The sequence below is a fragment of the Phoxinus phoxinus genome (genome assembly GCF_949152265.1).
Source record: "Phoxinus phoxinus genome assembly, chromosome: 9".
Lineage (NCBI taxonomy): Eukaryota > Metazoa > Chordata > Actinopteri > Cypriniformes > Leuciscidae > Phoxinus > Phoxinus phoxinus.
The window spans coordinates 7,380,280-7,404,654 of NC_136884.1; the positions used below are offsets into that span (position 1 = coordinate 7,380,280).

Here is a 24,375-nt window from a genome sequence, read left to right on the forward strand (position 1 = left end):
TTACCCATATTCTTCAAAATATATTTTGTGTTCTGCAGAAGAAAGACATTCAAGAAGAAGGAGGAAAAAAAATAGTCATCAATTACTGACCCTTGTGTCATTCCAAATCGTTCATTCAATGTGTATATGTGAATACAAGCCTAGATTCAATCTGTTCATCATATAAAGCAATCAAGTCTCTTCAGAAAATGTGGACTAAACCGTTCAATTCATATGGATGTTTTATGATCTCCTTATGACCTTTTTGAAGCGTCAAAGTGGTAATTGCGTGGACTGTCAGGGACAGATCTCTCAGATTTCTGTTTCGAAGATGAATAAAAGTCTTGCGGGTTTGGAACGAGATAAGGGCGAGTAATTGATGACAATTTTTTTCATTTTTGGGTGAACTAAGCCTTTAATAATAACTCACAAAGACATGAATAAATGGCTGATTTATTAAGCAGGAAGGTCATTAAAAGAAAAGTTCTGTCACCATTTACTCATCCACATGTCATTCCAAACCTGTATGACTTTCTTTATTATGTGGAACATAAAATATTATTTAAAATGTTGTTTTGGACCTCAATGAAGTTCTTTGTCTTCAGAACATCTCCTTTTGTGTTCCACAGAATAAAGAAAGTTTGGTTCGCCATGAGATGATGAGGCTATATAGTGATGCATTGTAAACGTTCTTTCGTGGGTGAACTGTCCCTTTAAAACCTTATGAACGAAAAAGGCGGTCTACAAATAGCCTTTCAGTAATTATCTGTGGTTGCTGGAAGCAAGAAACAAGGAGTCCATGGATCAGCAGGGGAGTCACCATAGGGGAGCCACTTTGTGACACCTAGTAAAGAAACGGCCATAAAGTCGCTCTTGGTCAGATGGATGAGTTGAATCTTGGGCTCCATAAGATAAACACAGTCAGATTGCTCTTTTCGAGTCAAGCTTCTTCATATCCCAGAGGTTTTCAGGCCCATTATTTATTCATGGTCCTGCACACTTTTGTTTTTCCTCTCTAAATATTCTCGAAAGAACTTTAAATGCTGTCGAAATTTCTTAGAAAAAGATGTTTTTGACTCATCAATGTTATTTGTTTGTCGTGAGCGCGATGGAGACGAAATTGCTGATAATAAAGGCCGTGTATTGATGGTAATTCAGAGTAGTATAAGACTTGTTCCAGCTCTGAATGACTCAAGCAGTGACTCATGCATGGACTCGTTTGCACAGGACTTCACCATGGCAAATGTTAAAGCATCAATATCTCTCTTTTTTACCATTGGGTTGAAATATCATATTTACCTAACTACAGAAAATTACTATCAATTAATCATGCAAACTGCTCTTTGCAACTTTCACAAAGTAGCCCAACATTTGAAAAAAAAAAAAAGACAATAACGGCAGTATAAATTATATTCAGTCTCTCAATTTTCATATTAAATTTTTTTGAGATATGCCAAGCTAATAATAATGATATAGACATTGCAAATCTCTGTTCTAACAGGTCACCACTGACCAAAATGTAAGCTGAAGGATAATGGCAAAGCAGATAAGGATGTTTGGATAATGAAATTGAGAAGCTAATCTCTTAATGCTACATGTATGCACCCTTTCTCTTCCTGATGAAAGCGAGACAGAAGTGTCCTTGTACAGTACGTGAAAAGCCATTTTATTTTGGGTGCACAGAGAACACCTAGCAACAAATATACCAGACAGAGTTGTCTGTTGATAACAATAACAAACACACACTGATAACACAAGAACATTTATGTTTATAATTATTATAATTATTTATAATCTATCCATCCATCCATCCATCCATCCATCCATCCATCCATCCATCCATCCATCCATCATCTATCTATCTATCTATCTATCTATCTATCTATCTATCTATCTATCTATCTATCTATCTATCTATCTATCTATCTATCTATCTATCTATCTATCTGTCTATCTGTCTGTCTGTCTGTCTGTCTGTCTGTCTGTCTGTCTGTCTGTCTGTCTGTCTGTCTGTCTGTCTATGTATGTTTATATAAGCTCAACCTATAACCCATGCATGAAAAAAAAAAAAAAAAAATGAAATGTACAAAATGTGTAATTTCCCTTCAAAAACTATATGGTTTATAGTGATAACAAGCAATGTCACCGTTTCTCCAGTGTCTTTGGTGCTAATTCCGCTGTACTTTTTTTCATATTCTTTGTTCATAAGTCTCCTTGACTTCTTTTGCTCAAAACGGCATAATACTTTTGTGATAATAATGATTTGTCCTTTGAAATAAATGAGGTCGACAGACAGCCTCTCAGACAGTCCATCTCCTCTGCTCCGCTCCTCTGTGTAATTACATCATTTCTGATGATGTGAAAGAATAAAGAATAAAACTGTCTACATACTTACGGAACATAAAGCTGTAGGGGCTGGTGGTGAGATTTATAAGTCTGATCCTTTATTCATTATTCGCTTTAATAACTTTCAATCTGTTTGTCTTGAAGTTACACTGTCTTAAGAGAAACTCAAATTAAATGCATGAAATAGAATCTGTCCCTGGAGCTTTAAAACACAATAAGCCGCCAAAAAGTCATCTCACTTATCTGCCTAATTGCCACATTGAAAACAAAATAAAAATGAAAAATCCATACAATATTGACAAATTAATTAATCCAAGTCGTTTTCATGTAAATTAAAGGAATTCGATATCTTTGTACGGTGGCGTTTGGTGCCTCTACTTCTGAGAGGAGTTTTCATGCCGTCGAGATGGGCTAAACCAAATCACTCCTCATGTTCATTCAGCCTGAGTTATGCAAACTGACAGATCTGCAAGATAAATATAATTATGCGTACAGAAGGACTCGCATTAGACCACCTGTTCCAATATCATATCACTCATTAGATCAGTTGTCCAGCACTCCAACAAATGACATTCAGATAGAAGCTGTAAATCATACTGTGTAAGAGCTGAGGGGAATTTACAGAGGTCTCTTTCACGTGGGCATGGGCTCAGATTTGAAATGAAATCAAAAATATCAATTTTTTTATAGAATTGTGAAGCATTTATTATAAATGATTTATCCGTGCCAATCTTTTTTTTTTATTATTCATGTGTCCTAGTAAACGTTCATTAAAGTTACTTCCCCTCTCCATCTCTTCTTCTCTGATGACGTGTTTAGTGAGACTTGAGACATGAGATCACAGCAATAGCAAACCACAACTATCCAGTCAATTCCCGATGGATATAATCAAGATCCTCCCTACATTTTTTTCTTCTTCAAGAAGCCGTTTCACTCAGACATACGTCACAATATGGAAGACAATCACAACTTCTGTTTCATGCTGACTTTAACACTTTTGTGACTACATCTGAAAGCTGAAACTGATACCTCTGCAAATGGTATTCAGAGATTTTTGGAAAAAGCACATCCAAATTCAATGTTGTGCAACATCTTGTTTATGCATTCAACTGAATGGGGTTTAAAAGCAATTAATTTAAACAAAGTAAATGACACACGCACAACATTGCTAACATGTAAAAAAAATTTTTTATATATATATATTTTCTGTTCAGGACATTTTTTCACAAATAAAGAAATTGCTAAATAAAAATGACTGTAAACACAGTAACCAATAATGCGCTCAAAAATCTGTGCACATTGGGAATCACAATTTTGCGCTGTCAAAATAAAAGTTCAACTAAAAGTCCTGCCAATCGATCAAAAATAAAAACTTGCCAGATATGATTATTAACAATGGCAAATATCAGCTGATATATTGACCTTGGAGATACAGCACTGAAATTGACCACTACCTATGGTATATCACACAACCCTGTGTAGTTTGGCAGTTAATAATCATATACAACAAACTGTCTGTTTCGACACTGACTAGACAGCAAGACAGTTACCTTAGGTTTCAGACACAGTTTCGTCATTGATGTTGGAGTCCAATCTGTGTAGATTTGTCATCAATCATCCACAAGCATCCAAACGAAATGCCTTGTAACATTTGAATGAGTTACGGTACTGTGCTGATGATTCTTACTCAACTTTGAATATGAATGGCATGATTAATTACAGTATCCGTAAAAACAGAGCAGCTTTTAATTCTAGTATCAGCCTGGAAGCAGGCGATATGGGGCTCAGTTTGATAAGAAATACACTTGATAGTGATTTTCTGCAGAGAGTGTTTGTAAAGCCTATAATCCCCTTTAGACATCCCACATTCTCCTAAAGAAAACAATGTGAATAAAAACAACATCCGACATGAGGGTCCTGTGCAAACATTTGTAGTGTTTAATGACCGAAGCCGATTATGTAACAGCGTTGGACGCTGTTTGGCTCAGGTGCTGGCGGGGGGTATGGCAAGGAGACGATTGCCTGTCAGTATTATATAATTACTTTAACAAAAGATCATTATATCCTGCTCAAATGCTCATTTGAAGTTGTGTCAACATAGCAACCACCTTGAAGGTTAACCGTTACATAATGATGGTTCTGGCTCACCTGTAAAGGCCACAGATCCAGCTCGCTGTTGCATGCATATGAGCCAGAAACACTGAACTCATTGAAACCATTACATTTCTACCATTTAAAAGGTTTGGGCACAATCCCAAGTTTAAATATACAACTGTTAATCAGCAGAACTGGGAAAAAACATGGACTAAACAATATCAACAAAAGGCCAATGTAAAAGTATGCAATGCAGTTATGCAACAATGCCGAAATTGCAATAAAGTATGCAAAAAAAGTGCATAAGGAATGCACTGATATTACAAATCTGTATGTAAATGAAATATCTTGTTCAGTCATGAAACTTTAGAAGGTGCAGGTTGATAGATCCTTTACAGGCAAACTACAAGCATCACTTCATTACCGCATGGCACAAGCTGATTGGCCTCTGCTGATCCTGCCGCCAATAAGACTGCTTGCTCAACATTTAAATAGTCAGGTTCATTGTTTGCTGTAAGCTATTAGTGCAGCGTGCTATCAGAGTTCCTCTGAAAGCCTCCACCTCCCCCAGCTCCACCTGCCTAGATCTGCTACGGGGGTCGTGTATGTCCATTTATGCAGCAGCAGCGCATAAATGGCACAAAAGCGTGTCTGCGTATCTAGCAGTAGCAAATTCATATTTGCTCTCCAGAAGCATCTGCAATCATCAGCAGTAGACCAAATAACATTGTCATTTTAAATAACATGCTAAAAGTATTCCCATAGTTGTTATGATTGAACTATTAATACAAACTATTTTTTAAAATAAATAAATAATTATTTTTTATGTTAGTGACTAATAAATATGTTATTAAATTATGGGTAATTTATGTATGCTATATTGTACAGCAGCAGCGATTTATTTACAGAGGCCACAAAAAAAGTGCACTTTTTTTGCACTTCAGCTCTTTATTTGTGGCCTCTGTAAATAAATCTCGTGAGCTTTTTGGCCGATATTCGTGTGCGGATCTTCCTTCTTTTTGATCCGCCTTTGGATCTTTGCACCGCTAAAAGTTTTTACTCATCAGTTTAGGACTAATGTTTGGCGCCACACCTGTCCATCCCCTTGCTTTAGTTAAAACAGCTCAAACATGCAATTTAATCTGGGACTATAGGCTTAAGCCTTGTCTGTGAAAACTGGGGATAGAGTAGCTTTAATTATCTTTTGACTACAGCTGATGAGCTGAAGATCCCGTTTCAAAGGTATGTTTACCCTGTAAAAAAACATGCTGTGAAATGATTGCAACTCTTAGAAGGGGCAATTTGCATGTTCAAGGTTAGGATTTGATTATCCAGATTTAAAAGGCAATTCTGAAGGAAATTGGTTTGCTTTGAAGCACAATTGATCATTTATGCTTTGAATAAAAAACATCAAATTTGTGATTCTGTGAGGAAGCAGAGAAGATCGTACACAGAAAGGCATATTAAGCCATGCTTACGGCTTGTAAATTGATTCAACATTCAACATAAACCATCACTTTGCAAACTGAATATTTTTAATAAATAATATTTATCTCTAGAACTATCCATATGGTTGACCTCAAACAGCTGATAGTACTCAAACGAAGAGATGTTCTTGTAAGGGGAAGCAAGTACTTGTAATCTCAAAGTCAACCATACCACAAGACAAGACTGTTGTCTAGCGGGAAAAGGTCATCCATGTGCACGATCGTCAGCGGCTATGCTAATACCGCGCCAAATGCTTTGAGGTCTTACCCAACAAGAACTTCATAAAGGTCAGGCTATGTCTAGACATCCTCAGCATTTCGTCGTCTTAACCAAATGCCAGCAAAACAAAAAATTTTTTTGATACAAATTATGACAACATCAAAACATACAAATAAAAAAGGAAGATGAAAATCGAATTACTCTTTGGTCATGTAAGACATCTTCAAAAGGAGATAGTCTTCATGAGCTCAGAGCAGTTTCATAAATTGATTTAAAATAAAATAATGCTACTATAGTCTTCTAAGATATTGATTGGTTGATTGATTGATTGGTTGATTGATTGATTGATTGATTGATTGATTGATTGATTGATTGATTGATTGATTGATTGATTGATTGATTGATTGATGATCGATATCCTGATTCATTATCTAAATTGCTCAAAGGTTTGTCAGGCATTGCCTTTATACTGTAGTAAAAATATTTAGTAGTGCATTGCACTAACTGAAACTGATGTCAGGGTATACTTTCCTACAGTGATCATCAAGTGGAAAGTCACTCATTTCCCAAGCAAATGTTCAAGGTTTTAAGCATTTACATCTGCACACAAAGAACCACACTTGATTGAAGAGGAGTGACAGAAGGCTTGAAGTGCTTTTGTTCCTTGTGTTGCTGAAAATGGTAATGACTTCAACCCTCAGTCTGTCTGCCCTGCACTGCAATCTCTGAACATCTGAACCATAAATCTTTTTGAGGAATATGCTATTGACCTCTAAATGAATTTCATAGCTTGACCTAATGGCAAATTGAAATCTTAAGTGTCTCAGTATACTCAATTATACTTAAGAAATCTCAGTATACACAGTATATACATTGTATTCTTTGTATATTTGCGTTGTTGGTGTGGTGGATTTTTTAATAAATACGATTTTTTTAGAACTAACCATTATAAAAATCTGACTTTAACCTGTGTTAAAGTTTTACCTGACTTCTCCTTTGGGTCTAACATTATGACAAACTTTTACCTGACTTCCAACAATATAACAATATTGTTAAAATAGTATAAAAGAGGTCTAACAATATAACAAACTAAATATTACTACTTCTTCTAGGTCTTACTAACCTTTTGACAAAGGTTGAACACAATGTTTCAAAAACGTTATGTTCTTTGCCTGTATTATGTCATGATATATTGAGTAAACAATATTTTTTTTGGATGATTTTACTTATGCCAGTAACAGAGGGTAAAGAAGGGAGGGGCTTGCTTTACCAATTGAACCAATCATATTGATAGAAGGTGACATGTTAGTCACGCTGATCTTATTTTGATGTGTCTGTCTTTATCCTATAAAACCTGATGTATTCTTCTGCTTGGGTGAGATTCTCCGAGAAATTGCTTGAGTACTCTCCCGGCCGTGATTAAAGCATTTAAAGGACATTTGCTAAAGTCTGTCTGTTAATTTCTGCTGCGCATCAGGCGAGTTAGTTTAGAGAAATAGACTATATATAGGGAACGTCGAATTGGAGACGACCCAGGTAGACTATATATAAAAACTACGTTTTGGAGACGTTAGGGAACGTCGATTTGGAGACGACCCAGGTAGACTTAAAGTAGGAGCGAGATAGGGAAAAATCTACCACATTGGTAAACACTGTGATTGCAAAGGTCAAGCTGCTGCTTCACTTCAGGAAGGAAGTATTAATTTCTGTTTGGGTGAACTAGTAGACTTCTAAGGTGATGTACGTTTTTTTTAATGAAAAATACTTTCTTCTATTCTAGATTAATGCCATTGAAATCATTCTTTATAAATGTGGCTGATCCTTGACGCGATCACGGGCAGCAGCAAAACGTTGATTCTGTGCGAATTTGAATATTTGATCTAATATTTTATGTTTTTTTAAATGTTGTATATTTGAGTAGCAAATGAGAATCGCTAAAATGATTGACTATATTTTGAGACAAAGGTCTTCTTGATGATTTTCAGTTGTGTTCAAGCTAATTAAAGCAACATTTTTTCAATAACAGAAGAATATGAAAAATGATGGTATGTGGGGTAAAAGCACACCTGCTGTTGTGGCTAAAGGCATAATAATGAACTTTTCCATTTGTTGACATGACATGGTTACAATCATATGGTAAATATCATATTTTAAGTTGGGTGTCTACATTCGAGATAATCACCATATTTATAACGAAACTGTCACATTTAAAAATATGATATTAATCATATCATATAATAAAATATTATTTATTGTTGCTAATGTAAATCTATATTCAACTATTATGGGATCTTCAATGCTTTCAGAATCTCTACTTTTCAAAATAATTTTGTTTATTTATTGTTTTGAATATATTTTGATATTAACAAATGTTAATGGCAGTATATTTTTTTTTAACAAAAATGAATACTTTTATGTATTAAAACAAACAGAAAATAGTACAAACTTTGCTAAAGTGATTGTTTTGAACAAGAATTAACTTAGACATTGTTAAAACATTATTTTAGCTATAAATAATGCATTTGCCCCATGCGAGACTCTTACTCCATGTGCACTCTAAAAAATGCTGGGTTGTTTCAACCCAATTTTGGGTAAAATATGGACAAACCCAGCCGTTTGGTTAAATTTTTACATTACATTTTTAACCCAAACTTTGGGTTTGTCCATATTTTAGTTTGAGTGTGTGGAGTAAAAAGCCCACCTTATATATTTATAAGATTTTAAACCATTTATTACAGTTTTTTTCAGTCGCTAACAAGCGTTTGTCCAGCCAGTTGTCACATTTTCAAAACTCTAAACACAATTAGCACAGCATCGGTCTTTTGTGGCCATACCATTCACACATTTCATGTCGTTTTCAAACAATATGGAGTCAGTGAACACATTTCCATAATGCTTACATTTTCTTAACAGACAAGCTATACCTCCCAACAAAACTATGGATTGTTTTTGTAGTATTTACGAATGTTAACACACAACATCCCACAATAGCAAAAACAATATTCCAAACATTAGATACAGTATAAAAACCTCTGCATCTGCAATGATCAGTTCAAAAACAATATATCTCAGCTGATAATAAACAAACAATTGAATAATTGACACAGAGCTGATTTATGTTGGGTAAATTGTGCCAACCACAGCTGATTCCAGTCTGGCTTAGACTGGCTTAGAGTGGCAGGGGTTATATTTTTCTATTACATTGACACTTATACAGTAAAAGGAGGAGAAGGGAGAAGAGCAGGCCCAGTGAGAGATGCAGTGAGCCAGTGGACCCTATAATACCGAGCGCATCCTTGCCTTTCTCAATGATCTCCACCAGCGCCTGGGTCCAGAGTAGCGCCTGGTTCTCATGAAAACATGAGGACCTTTGTAAGTACCTGGGACAATGTGGCTTTCCATCATTCACAAGCAATAACAACATGGTTTGAAGTCCACCCAAGACTGGTAAGTCTCTTCCTTCCACCGTATTCACCTTTCCTCAACCCCATAGAGGAGTTATTTTCTGCATGGAGGTGGAAGGTTTATGACCATCAGCCACATGACCAGATGTCCCTCCTTGAAGCCATGGATGCTGGTGCAGGGACATCACAGTTCATGATTGCATCACCTTGGATAATATCAGATGTGATGTTGATGAAAACATGTGGCCTAACCCTGAAGATCGCAGAGATTAGATACAGTAATTTTTTTTTTTTTGGGGTTCAGAATGCTCTTGTGTATTTCATGGATATTTTGTTCACTGTAAGCAATACTGTAAAACTTTTTCTGTTCTATCAAACCGTGTTTCTACTGTACCTCCTGTAGTAAACAGTAAAGGATTTGCTTTTACTGGAATGCTTTTGAATGTGAACATTACTACATGTGGACATACAGTTCCCAACCAAGAAACATAAAACTCTATGCAGTTTTTGTAATGTCAAGAATAGCCAGTATTTTGAAACCTGGTGTACTTTGATTGACTGCATGTACATTGCGAAGTGAAAACAAGTGTTATTCTTTGACAGAATAATTTCATTTTGAGTCAGATTTCCAGTGTTTTGGTAAAGTTAGTGAGTGCAGAGAAAGATGTGTTCTATTTTGAAATGAAAAGTTAGTATATATTTAACAAAATGTGTTTTTGAGAAGAAAATTATCCATTTGGCCAATTGTGTTTTGTAGGTGTGAGTCTGTGTTAAGAGTTTAGAAAAAGTATCTGAAGTATGGTTAAGCGCTTGTTAGCGATTGAAAAAAACTGTAAACAAAATACACCACTTTTTTATTTTTACACAAACTCTGTTGCTCCTGTGTATGAGGACAGAATGTTTTTCAGGGTTTTCATTATACTCGCGTCAAGTAAAATGTTTGTTTTAATCATCCATGTAAAAAAAAGTTTGTGTAGCCTTTACAACTTTTACGTTTCAAAACTCTAATTAAGTTTTGTAACTAATTATTAATAATGTTGCTTTGTACACACCATGTCAACCACTGGAAATGGTGGAACATCATTTTGCAAACTGTTTTTCACAGAGGAGAACAAAACCCAGCTTTTTGAAGTAAATAATACATTTCAAGGCCATTAGAAAGACTTTATTAGCTCTGCAGCGTGCAAGCCTGTTTACGAGGAGAGAGAGCACACAGTGACTGCGCCACTGAAACCTTTTCAATATCCCTTCTGTCCTTCATTACTCTTAGAAAAACACTCAAACTGACAGACACCAGGACGAACACACACACACACACACACACACACACACACACACACACACACACACACACACACACACACACACACACACACACACACACACACACGCACACTTTTTTTCCTGTTCTTTCTAGTAATGATTTCTTTTCTCTTTTTTTGTTCTTTGTAATCTCTCGCCTGCTTCAAGTCCCCTAACACACACACACCTCTTTTAATCTCCATCCTCGGGAGATTTCTACTTTTTACACTTGGTTTAATGTTTGAAAGGTTGCAAAGTATGATTTTTGGCAACTCATTTCACACTTTTCTCCCATCTTGGCCTTCTGTGCGAGCGAACAGCTTTAACAAGGAAGGTACCATATGAAGTGCACATTCACAGAACCATTCAGGACCTACTGTGCATCCAGCACCAGCTACAGATAAATCCTGGCAAGACACCTAAACCTGCTGAGTCCTACAACATATCCCGAGGACAAAGATGGATGTCCGCTCTTGGTTTTCTAAAGGCACAATTGTGGCCATATTTGGCACTCAAGGCAACACTGAGACAACAGCAGTTTGTCGGAAGCAAACCCTTTAAATCTAAGAGAAATATTGCATACCTGATTTTTGCATTCTTTTCTGCACTTAAATGTGGAATGGATTTAAAATGGGTAAAAAGTGGTAGGTGAAAGCTTAATGAAATCAATAAAAAACACACAAAATAGCTGGGAAATGTGAAAAACTGAAGGACAAGTCCTATGCTTGTAGATTTCCATGCAGGCCTGCCTCAAACACGCATATAAATGCAAAGACAAATAAAGAGAACACAGCAATTAAATGCTGAAATAGAAACCCCGTTTGGCCTGACCAGATGTTTCTCTGCTGGATGTAAGAATTAAGCGCTCGGATCTGAATCTTAGAGGTCACTTCCAAATATCCAATCAGAACTATTACATCATGAAACTAAGAAGAAGAAGAAAAACAAGACTGTTTACCTATCGTATAAAAAGCATACGCACATCTAAGACAAATTGTTTAGACATCAGCAATATCAGCAAGAAAAAAATATTGTATCTAGAAATTAAAGTTGTCACATCAGAGTAGTTTCTACAGCGAAAGCGTATTATCCTGTCACATGTTGTATCATTACACAGAGTCTCATCTGCCCCCTGCTTCTCCTGCGTTGATATTGTACTGTAGATCTCAGCTGCCGTAATGGGTTTCACAGACAGATTCACGTATGAGAACTAGTCTGCTATTAGCATCTGACCTCAATCAGCTGTAATAGCTCTGAAGGCTGAACTGCAGCTTTGCAGCAGAGCAGCTCAATGACCAATTAAAACAAAAGTAGAAACCTATTACTTTAGTTACAGGGGTCCAAAGGGGACAATCCCTGCTCCCGTTGACCCGCAAAGGCCAGAATTGGTATCTCTGTGGTATACAAGTGAATAGACCCCATTTATATACTTAAATGCAGTAAAATCGGAATGAATTGTCCTCGATATCCCACAAAAACACTAGTTCTGCCACCTCTAGCCTCACAAACCGGATGGGTGTTTGTCAAGCAATCAGGAAGTGCTGAGGGAGAGGCAGCCAATCATGGAAGGGCTCTGAGAGAAACCATAGGTTATCCGCAAGACGGTCAGCAGTGTGAATTGATTTAGGGGTGGACTGGAGGTTAATTAAAAAGACGAGACAAGGGCAGAGAGAAGAGAGAGAAAGAAGATGTCTGTGTGTGTGTTTGTGTGACTGACATTATGCTGGCAGGACTATCAGACCGGTTGGCAGTGAGAAGGGTACAAACAGACCTACAAAATATTTGCCCATGCCCATTCTCTGAATGATTCTTCGAAGGCAGAATATTTGGCTTGAAACTCCTGCAGTAGTTAAGTTTTTTTTATTCATTTGTATAGGGACACAAAAGCATGAAGAAAAAAAAAGAAAAAAGATGCATTGTTATAGCAGTTTACTATACACACTCACACACGGTTTCTCTATCTTTGTGGGGACTATCCATAGGCGTAATGCTTTTTATACTGTACAAACTGTATATTCTCTACCCTTACACTAACCCTACCCCTAAACCTATCCATTACACAAAACTTTCTGCATTTTTACATTTTCAACAACAAAAAAAGTAGTATTTTTATTAATCCATTTCCCTTGTGAAAACCGCTGCATGGTCCCCACAATGTGATTCCAGGTTTTACCATCCTTGTGGGGACTACTAGTAATATAAACATACACACACACACACGCGCGTGCACGCACGCATACACACAATTATTCTTTTTACTTTTTAAACCAAACGTGTTATTCATTAGCTTGATCCATGAAAGAATGAACTTTTACATAGATCCTAAAATGTGAGGAAAGTTATAATGAAAGGTTTCTAAGCGCCAAGAGACACACAAAATAATATTAATAGCCAGAAAAATTTCCCTAATACCCGAATCGTTTTGCTAGATGGCTTAAGACGGGCCTGAATCATTAGCATGCGCTTAATTCCTGCTGCTTTAATGAGTTTCAACAAATGAACTGAAAAATACAAATGTGTTCAAAATCATAATGTGTTCTTGTTCAAATGCTTTTTAGAACACTTTGTGCCATCCCCATTTTAAGAAACAAAGCACATATTGTCCAGTGCCAATAAATGATGACAATGTGGGGCCAAGAACACAAGCTTAAGCTCACCTGTTGTGAATCTGGTCTTGTTTTGAATGGCCTTCTGCAGAGGGTTGTAACAGTTTAGATCATGTTGTGTGCACGGGCATTGATTTCAGCTGATTGGATCAATTGAATGAAGCCACTGCCACTTTGTCTTCATCGCAGGAGACCCAGAGGGACAGCTGTGTTTGTGTGTTACTCTACTGTAGAAGCTGGCATTCCCTTTTCCAGCATGTCAGTCAAGCTGAATGTCAACATCTGAATGTGGACGTCTCGTGGTTATTGACTCGGGTATCCTGAGCACACTGGAGCGTAACCTCAGACTTCGATACTTATTACCTGTCAGTCAGCGGCTGCTTTCTTCTTCAATGCTTGATTTGGTTTTATTTGGCCACTGCGGTCAGCTACTAGACTTCTGTTTCCATTCGTCTTTGTTTTCTTCTGCCACTGAACTCTCTGTAGGGTCACTGGATGTGTAAGCCATCTCAGGGCAGAGAGTCTAACGCTGCTGGTGAACAGTGAGAGCTTTTAAGACAAAGTACTGCAATTAAAGTGTAAATGTGCTGCAAAGAGGGATGCATTTTTATTTAATTATGGATTTCAAAAACATTTTTGTGGAAAATCATATGCATATATGCCATTTCGCAAATAAGGTAGTTAATGTGATGATGATGTAACGGATGTGATTGGGACTATTAAGGGTAAAGTTTAGCTATACTCTAACGTTTATTTATTTATTTTAATTCAGTAAGGATGCATTAAAGGATAGTAAAGACTTTTACAAAAACGACCGTAAATGCTGTAAACTTTTGAATAATCCTGGAAAAGCGTTTTACGGTTTGTCGGTTTCCACAAAAATATTAAGCAGCACAAATGTCTTTAACTTTGATAATAATAAGAAATGTTTCTTGAGCATTGAATCAGCATTTTAAAATGATTCCTGAAGGATCATGTGACACTGAAGACTGGAGTAATGATGCATGAAAATTCAGCATTGCATCACAAGAACAGATTACATTTTGAAATATTTTCAAATAGAAAACAATTCATTTCAATTGCAATAATATGTCAGAATATTCATGTTTTACTGTATTTTTGATCAAATAAATTCATCTGGTGCGCATAAGACTTTTTTCAAAATCAAAAAATAAACTATGCATTACTTTTTTTTCCCAAATAATATTGCTTTACCAGTGCTAAACATTTTCAAAGAATGCTAAAAAATGTTTTTACTTCATTTGTTTTTTCAGTGTTAACTTTTCTTGACAGTACTACATTTTCGAGGCCAGTTCATGCATACATTTTAGACGTTAGGCCATTTTTAATTTTAAAAAAAGAGAAAGAAAATATAGCAGTTTTCTTTTAAACTAATATCCATGATTTAACAATTCCCGTGTTTTAAAGTGAAGTGAAACTGGCTTGTAGATAATGAGGTTAAGCAAGGCTAACTCTGTAGCCACCAATGAAGACATGAGAAAAAACAAGACCCTGGTGATGTCAAAAGCACTGTAGTATCTCCCATATAGCATGTCAAAAGGTATTATGCCGCTTTCCACTTCACATTTCCTGCAACCCATGCCACCGACCCTGTCTCTGTCAATCTCGCCGGCGGTGGAGCGCTGGCATGTTTCTTCCTGCTGTGCTTGATCATGATGGCAGATCGCTTATGCAACCCATGATGCACGGCCACGCTGCTGCTACTGCTGCTGTCAGCCAGGAAATCAATTTGCCTGGTGTTCCTGCTAACTAGCCCGTCATCTCAGCGCCGCTGCCGTCCTTTGGTGTTCCGTTCAAAAAACTATTTTTTGGCTCCCTTCAATCAGACTTGATGCTAAAGATTGTTGTGTAGGTGTATCTGATTTGCTAAACCTAGACATTTGGATTCTCTTAAACCGTTCGACACATATTTTGTGTGAAAGAGACACCACAGGCATTAAAGTGCCACCAATCGATCTGGGCAGACCCTACAGGGCAATGGCATAGATTTGGCCACCTGCTTGCTGACTGACTCAAAGCAGGTGAGAGACGCACGCAGCAGGTGAGCAAGAGCGTTGCGAGACCAAACACGCAAATAGAAGTCGTCGCTTGAGTTTAGGAACCTTGTTCATGACATTTATTTGACCCCAGGCTGAGTATTACTGGCCGTGGTGACCTTTACTTTGTGGCCTGAAGGATAAGATTTTCATCTTTCATTATGTGACAGCTCCCCGGTGAGATTTAAACCTCTTTTGACATGCAGTGTCTGCCCTTTACATGCACCATTTGCATAGAACTTGTATCTTGCTAAGCTCCCTGACTAATCAGAAAATCACAGCATTGTTCCCACTTAATTTTTTTTAACTTAGTAATACTTTTGACCAATAAGTAAATAATGATGTACTCACATGAGACGAAACCTTGAGTCATCAGTGGCTTTCATTCCATTCCCTCATTCGTAGGCCTCCATTTTGAGATCACATAGTAAAAAAACAAACAAACAAAAAAACACTTAGGACAAAATGTTCCGGAATTATCGTCTTTTAATCACAACAGCCTCTTACAGGAACTTTTTGTAACTTCTTGATAAGAGAAATGGCTTAAAATGTAAAAAAAAAAAAAAAATCTAAAAGGTCAGTTTTCAAATATCATTCCGTAGATATTTTTTCATATTAATTGTTTTTGTTCATTGAAATAAAATAAAATATAAGTATTAGATGAAAAAAAGGACGTATAAAACATTGCCTTGGCAGCTTACTGGAAAATAAAGCTAAATAGAAATATTTGGGGGGGGGGGAAACTAATAAAAATGACAAAAGCACATTCAATTTCTAAAATTAAAATGAAAACTGAAAATATAAAAATAAAAGCTAACTAAAAAATATTAACAAATACCATAAGTGAGGAATAACTGACGACATGCTGTTGAATTATTGAAAAATAATACGCACCCGAGGTGGTAATGCATTATTTTTTAACAGGCCTGGAGCAACTTCATAGCAAAAAGTTTACACTTTTTTTCAATAGTTCACTTTAGACATTCTACTAACTCTATAACTTTGCAACTACATGCCAACTAACTCTCATTAGAGTTTTAGTAGACTGTTAGGTCAGGGTTAGAATAAGTTGACATGTAGTTGCAAAGTTATTTATAGTTAGTAGAATATCTAAAGTGGACTATTGAAATAAAGTGTTAGACACAAAAATACTAACATTAACATTTATTTAGGTCAAATCATGATTTAGCCGGCATACTAAGGGTTAGAACTCTTTTTTCTCCACCCCCTCAGTGGAAACGTCTGTTTTACATGATCTTGACATAATACACAGATGATCAGCACGATTCACCAGGTGTGTCGGCACCATTCACAGTCCTGCTCTATTATTCATGTCAGTGTTCCGGAGTATTCGGTGCTCAAGGGGAGAAATCAATTAACCTTTAGGGCGATAGGAGAGACACCGCCCAGCTTGAGAAATGGAAATGAATCCAAAGGTTAGAGGGGTGAAACCCTCTGGCACAGTCACCGTCATGCTCTTTCATGTTTGCATGTGTTTGTGATTCATCTGTGTGACAAAAACAAAAATGAGTATCACAAATCATGCCACTCACTAATTTCTATAATTGCTTTCCCTGTGCTTCATCCACATTGCAACACATCATTAAAAAAATAATAATTTGTTAATATGCAATATGTTTTCTTGGAGGAGCAGAAGCTCTATGCATATTGTTCCTGCACTAGACATAAGGCAGCTTGTAAAGTAAATATCTTGCAGCTTAAAAACACCTTGAAAAGAGGCCATTTTCTGCTTGGCTGTAATGAATAACATCTGTCTATGGGTTCACCACCCCTGTTTTGAATATTAGAGGGTAGCCAAAAGCCAGGACAAACGCTGTTTATGTAGGTTGATGCGGGATGTATGCAAAAGCAGTTTTGATCCACTAATGTGAGGAACTTGGGGAGGAGGCTGGCTGATGGAGAGTAAAACTCTGCTAGACTTGGCATGATAACAAAGAAAGTAGAATGTGACCAAGTTAAACACAAGCCAAATGAAAAGAGACCATGATTGCACTCACCCGAGAATTAATTATACAATGGCCCCCACAGCTACACTATCAGTAAAATGCAGAAAAACAACTTGTCTATGGGGCAGAACCCTCAGAGGTACACCTTTGTACCTTATCTGCCTCTAAAGGGTGCATATTAGTATTACCATACCTAGTAGCTGATGTGCACACTTTAGGGGTAGATAAGGTGCAAGTCTTTGAGGGTACTGCTATAGGGATAAGTTGTTGTACACCTCAATATATTTTTTACTGACAGCATATTTGGTCACTTAAGCTACAGTATATAATATCTTATTAATAATAAATATGATTTTATATAGCAAACAAACAAATTAATACATTTGAGCCTGAAATGAAATGCAGAGCTATACTCATTTGTTGTTTTTATAAAGCTCAGCTTTTAAAGTCTGATTTATATAGAGAACAAAAAAAAATGAGAAAGAAAGATTGGGAGTTTCACTCACGTTTCACTTTAAAACAGTACTATTTAAAAATATAATAATAAATAATAATAAAGCATTTTACAATTTTATCATATTTGGGTTAATTGGATAGTGGAGTGCAGTGCGATAATTTAATTGTAGTGCTTTGCTGTTAGAGACAATGCTCTATTGTTAGAGAATTTACAGCTAAATTCTTGAACATTTTTTTTGCCTGCAAATGCCACAGTTTGATATTTCGTTATCCAATCCAATGACAGACATACATTTTTTTTTAGTGTGGTTTAAGTGGCTTAAAGAATGGAGCATTCACTAAACTGCACGTAAAAGCTTCACTTTGGAATAAGCATTGTCACAGCATTTTCATATTTCAAACATTTCTGGAGCCATTTGTTGTTCAAAAGTGCCATTTCATGTTTAAAATATGAAAATGCTGTGACAATGCTTATTGTAGCCATTATCCAGCTATAGTCCCATTCAGGTTTATTCTGTTTCACTATGGGCTTAAGTGTGTGCTAAGGAGCTCTTGACATTATGTCGGATTTGAGGCGGTAATCATACTGTGGATAAATCAGATGACTTTTTGGCACTGCTAAAATAAAGATTTGATCCATTGAGTAGATGTATCTATGCGAATGAATACTAAAGCGCTGTATTTCCTCTCTGACTCACTTTAGCCAAATGACATGACCATGGAAAGGGTTGCTTTTAACCACATAATTTAGTCATTTGATTCACAGTTTAATGAGAACAAATAAAGTTTGGGTCTTTACATTACTAGTGGCACACTGACAGAATTAATAAATGCAATTGATATCCTATGAAGGCCTTTAGCATGTGAATAGCAGTTAGCTTGTCATAAAAGCACATCATTTCATAATAAAAACCTGACCCTTATTCATGAAACCCACTGAATTTAATTCAACTATCTACATAAGACCTTAATTATGAATGAAATGTACAAAAAGTCATTGCCTTTGTTTTTTTAAAGGGGATGTGAGAATTTTCATGTATTAATCACTTTTTATAGCCAATGTGTGAACAGCTTGTAAAAAACAAGACCTTTGCCAACTTCTCAGGTTGTCTGTGGAAGCCTGTATATTGATTTTTACGTAAAGGACGTTTTTGCCAGGAACATCAAAAGGATGTGACATTTACGCACACACCTGAGAGACTCTTGTCCGTTCTATGACACATGAAACGAATGCTTACACAATATTCAGGATAATGCCGAAATATGTATCATGCAAAGAAAAGGGATTAATTCTAATCTAGCCTCACATAGCCAGATCTATATATAGTCTATAGTCTCAAACAAGTTGCTGGCTGCAGTTGGCTACTTTTGAATAATCGTCAATAAAGAAATAAATGCTTTTTGGGCCCAGATATAGTTACGACATGCAGGGTCTAACCGGGTCATGCTAACCAGCAAAACTTTGATTTATTGGTCTATCCTGAATAAGGTCCATAAGCTGTTTGCATCTTAAATGTACTACATTTTTGCCAGATATCTGACAAACAGGAGGTTATTCATTATCTTTTGCACAACACTGAGTATTATCTCTTTTTAAAATGGGATTTAGTGTCAAGCCAGGCACTGTATGGGCACATAATACAAACATTCATATTCAAGCTGTGAAACCAGGTCAGCTTTCATAAACTAGCCTTATTATAATGCATCGGCTCTGAGCATAGGACAATTTTCTGACTCACAATCTTTGCCATTTTAAGCATGTTTCATGACCCAAATATGATTACTGCGTTATCCGTTGGAGCAATTCATAAACAAGACCCCTTAGAGGGGATGAGGCTGAGAAACAAGAGCTTTCAAATTCAAACTTCATCATCATAATGATTCACAGTGCGTATCCGAATCTCAAAAAACCCTGCATGCCTTTTCATAAGATAGTGGACTTTATGAAAAAACTAAATCACTCAGTCCTGTCTGCAAATAAATATTGTTATGCCTATTATATAGTAACAAGGTTTGTTGTGTGTTTTATCACATTACGCTGAGTGTCAAGCTCTTGAGTATTCTCTAATCCACTAAATAGTCCAATTAAACCAGTGAGAAACTCACTGTCGCTAGAGGAAAGAGAGCAAACACGCCACGCTAAAGTCCTTTTTGGAGTAGCTATCAGAGGCCATTATTGATGTCATGCTGGCTGCCTTTTTCATGTTTGTAATTCTCAGTCGACACACACTTTTGCTGTTTCTCAGAATCCTCCTCTATTATAAAACCTCCCCCATGCCGGAGGTGAAGTTAGGACTTTTATCGTATCAGTTTCTAATCAGTTCTCACAGTAGGCTGTTTTCACCAGACGTTGCATTGAATGCTTCTATAAGAGGCAATGATGCAGTCTTTCCTGTACATATCATGATCCATCTCTTAAAGTACCGTATTTTAAATTGATTTTCACTTAATTGGAGAATTTGCTTTTTATCTCTCTGTTTTTGCTAGAAACCACTTATGTGCAGATAAAACATTGATTTTTTGAGCCTATTATGTAGCACAATTTGATTTAAGAGATTAAGGAAATGCAAAAAACAAATAACCAAAAGAGTAGGTCTAGCGTTAAAAGTTCAGAATAAGCTAAGTTCTAAGCCAAATATGCATATATGGAGAAAGTTGTACCAAACAAGTACAGCTCTAAGTCTCTATCCAAGTCAAGTCTCAAGTCTATGGGGTCCAAATCCAAGTCAAGTCTTTGAGGTCCAAGTCCAAGTCAAGTCTGAAGTATTTGAGGTCCAAGGGCAAGTCTCAAGTCTATGGGATCCAAGTCAAATCTCAAGTCTTTGAGATCCAAGTCAAGTCTCAAGTCTATGGGGTCCAGTCAAGTCTCAAGACCAGGTCAAGTCTTAAGTCTTTGTACTATTTTTATCAATAGTTATTTAATCTAGTTATGCTCATATAGTAACTGTAAAACTGATTACTTCTACTTCAAAATTATTTAAAAAAGCACACAAAGTATTACTTAAATCATTCATTTAAAATGTAAATTGAATAATTAAAAACCATTACTTTCTAACAAGTGTTATTTTATAATGACTGGTTGCTATTATGATGATGAATATGTTTGGGTTTGGGTTTTCTTTACTGGAATATACAAGAATAAAAATATATCACAAAAAAAAGCTGTAGTCTTTCTCCTTCTGATTTCCTTCCGAACGATTACTGTGTGTTCCTTGCGCATCTCTGTCCTCTTTGTATCTGCATGTGCTGTTTCTGCATGAACATGGTGTTTCTCTCAAGGGGCACCGAATGAGAGCGTCCTGTCCTAGACCTTTTCTGACTGACATTGTCTGTAAATTGAAAGCCTGGTCCATTTATCTCCTGTCACCAAAAACCTTCATATTTGACCGGACGCGAGTTCAGAGAAAAAGCGACAGCTGAATACACTGACTGTGGGATCAATATCAGATCCAGATATCATTTTTTTATGTTGCATTCGGTCTGAGTGTGGTTTGAGAACTTTACCTGAACTGTTGGTACATTCTGAAATGTACCTATAATTTTATTGTATTGATTTTGTGCTGTTGTGCCACTCTGTCTGACTTGGTAGTGATGTTGTTTTGGTGACCTCCTGGCATCCAGATAGAAACATCCGTATAGCCATCGATCAGCATGACAGCTTATATGACATTTATACAGTGAACCACTAGATATAATATGTAAGGGATAATGTATAGCGAGGCGGTTGTTATAGCGAATACAACGCAGAGGGGTCTTGAATCAGCCTGAAGGGGTTGTATTCGCTATAACAACCGCCTCGCTATACATTATCCCGCTTGTTACATGGCTACCTACCAAATAAATCAATAATTTGACAAAAAATATTGATTTAAAAAGGAGTTTATTGATTTAAAAAACGATTGTATTGCTTCCGTTAAAGAACACCGTGTCCATGGCAACGCTCTGTTTTTCATGGCAACGGTGTGTTATCAAGAAATAACAGACCGCATTCTACATTAGAATTTAACCAAGCTATGTAATAACATGTTTTAATGCACATGTCCAGTAAAAGGTGTGGGCACATGTTTGTAGACTGATATGAAAATGATAAAAAAAAATTTTTAAATTGATGAACTGGACTGGAAAGTTTTTATGATATTTGACATAGTATCATTCTAAAATGTAATGGTATATACATAATAGTAATAATAGTAACAGCAATAAAAAAGTGTAGATGTGTAAAGTTTACAATAAATGTAAATTTACATTTATTGTAAATATTATTTTATTTAATGTATGAAAAATATGAATGTTAATATATTAATAATATATATATATATTTCATGTAAATATTACATTTACATTATTAATATAATATTTCAGTGTCTTCTTTACAAGAAGATTATGTAATTTAATTATTATTATTATTTTAAAACTATTTCATAAAGATGTCAACAAAAAATATTTTATTTCCCATGCACTAAGAGGTCAAATCACACAAAAAATAAACAAAGTATTAAACAAATGTGCATTTTAATGCAACTGGCTACAAAGTTTACTCACTCTTTCTCAGCTTCTGTTTTTTTTTTTTCTCCTCAAAGAATCCATCTCAGTGGGAATGTGTGTCCAGATAAACCTGTGGGGAGCAAACAGATAAAGTTAAACAGGAAACCACAAAAGTCAACCATGATAACAGTCTCTGCACACCTTTGGTCTCCAAAGTATTCAAAAGTGTCTCACTGTCAGGTGTGACAGGGAAGGTAGAAGGAAAAGGTCTGATAACATCGACAGTGGACCCAAAAGGGCAGTGACCACATAAAGGCTTGCGGTGGAACATGTACAGCTGCTGCCAGTGGTTATTCTGGTCACAGATCATCCGCAGAGTAGCAGCACAACACATTACGTGCATACAAAGAGAAAACTCCAGTGTTTGCCAATGCATCTAGACAAGACCATACTGAATGCCATGCTATTTTTAGTTAGTTATTTTGCACATGGTTTTGAAATCATGGCACACATTGTGGTTTTGGAATCCATGTTTCTTCATGTTTTAATGGTTTACGATCATGTTAGAGCATTCTAAATGGAATTCTCTGAATACTTGTAATTATCAATTATAAAATGGAAAGTTCTGGTCCAAGCTTCTAAATGGTCAATACAGTGTTTCAGCTGTGCTAAAACCAATTATATATATAATATATATGATATAAACAGCTGTGAAAAGAAATTGTATTCACAAGAAAGCACAGCCTCTCATACCTAATTTTAAATATATATTTAAAGAAATAATAATGAAACAAATGATTGAATGACTGGATGTTAAATAGAGTTAAATAGAGACATTTTTGTTTACATTTATTAGATCAATTAGATCAACAGCGTCATCTTTTACCTATTTAGTTACTCCCATAAATTATAAATTATTAAGATGAATACCTGTTGAACCCATGCACTGTTTCATCCAGATGAGGAAAATAGACAGAAAAAGAGCAGAAAGAGCATTCACTATAAATTTCTTAAACCTCAGTGTTTACAAGAGGGATGTGCAACAGAACATTGTGATCGGAATGTCAATCCTGATCATTCACAGAACACCATTCACTCCTGTCCAGTGATCTTATATAAGCCCCTCTTATATAACCCAGTGCACCTGATTGCATAAGGTGTAGAGATAACTTTTGAAACAGTCTCAGAACCAAATAACATGCACACCTCTGTCACAGACCTGCTATCACAATCCTCTACTGAAGGGAAATGATTGGGCTGCTTTACATCCATGAATAGACTCTTGGTTGTGGTGGTGGGTTGGTAGCAGTGGAGAATGAATGAAAATCTTTTTCAATATTTCACCCCCTTAAACCGACGCAGAGTGAAGGCTTTATGTGGAATGGATTTGTTAGTCATGACTTATGCTGTAAAAGCAACACAACCCTCTGATATGAATCAAGCTTGGTCAAATGTATCACTGCTGAATGCTTCTGGCAGATATCTTTCTAAGAGAGCTCTTGAAAAGTGCTTGGCCATTCACTCAACACTCAAAAATGTGTAAAAGTCATCACTTTATATAACAAAATATCAAACCAAGCACCCTTTACTTTAAAGAAAGACAACACATGGCATGCCTCCAGGAGCTCTGCTGTTTTCGGAAAGAATCGGTACAGCGTATCGGTCTTTTACAAATCTGATAAAACTAAAGAATCTTCGGAGATATGAAGGATGCTAAACTACTCCACAAGTACTCAAGATTAACAGGAGATTGGCAGAAACTGTGTGTCATGTGCCCTTTAACTCCTTAATCAAGATGAAGTTGTTACTCTTGATTAGCTTTCTTAAAAACCAGATGCTGAGAGGATAATAACTACACTTGCCAGCAACTTTGAAAACTTCTGTCATCTAAAAGATATTCAAGAGTTGCAAAGCCTGTTTCATACAGAACATGACCATGATTCAGTATTCTCTGATTTATAACTTTTTCCAC

At 36.2% G+C, this 24,375-nt stretch overlaps 1 protein-coding gene across 2 annotated transcripts in view; it reads right to left on the reverse strand.

The window, feature by feature from the left end:
* The window catches only part of ppfibp1a (PPFIA binding protein 1a), a 76,280-nt gene that overhangs the window by 21,453 nt on the left and 30,452 nt on the right, over window positions 1-24,375 (reverse strand). Inside the window, exons 4-7 of one of the 2 annotated variants that reach the window (XM_079622661.1) lie at window positions 22,461-22,533; window positions 16,876-17,002; window positions 15,847-15,902; window positions 13,490-13,967 (exon numbers count right to left, since the gene is read on the reverse strand). The gene's annotated coding sequence lies outside the window, so the exon portion shown is untranslated. The remainder of the gene's footprint in view (window positions 1-13,489; window positions 13,968-15,846; window positions 15,903-16,875; window positions 17,003-22,460; window positions 22,534-24,375) is intronic. The other variant, XM_079622662.1, reaches the window with a different exon arrangement.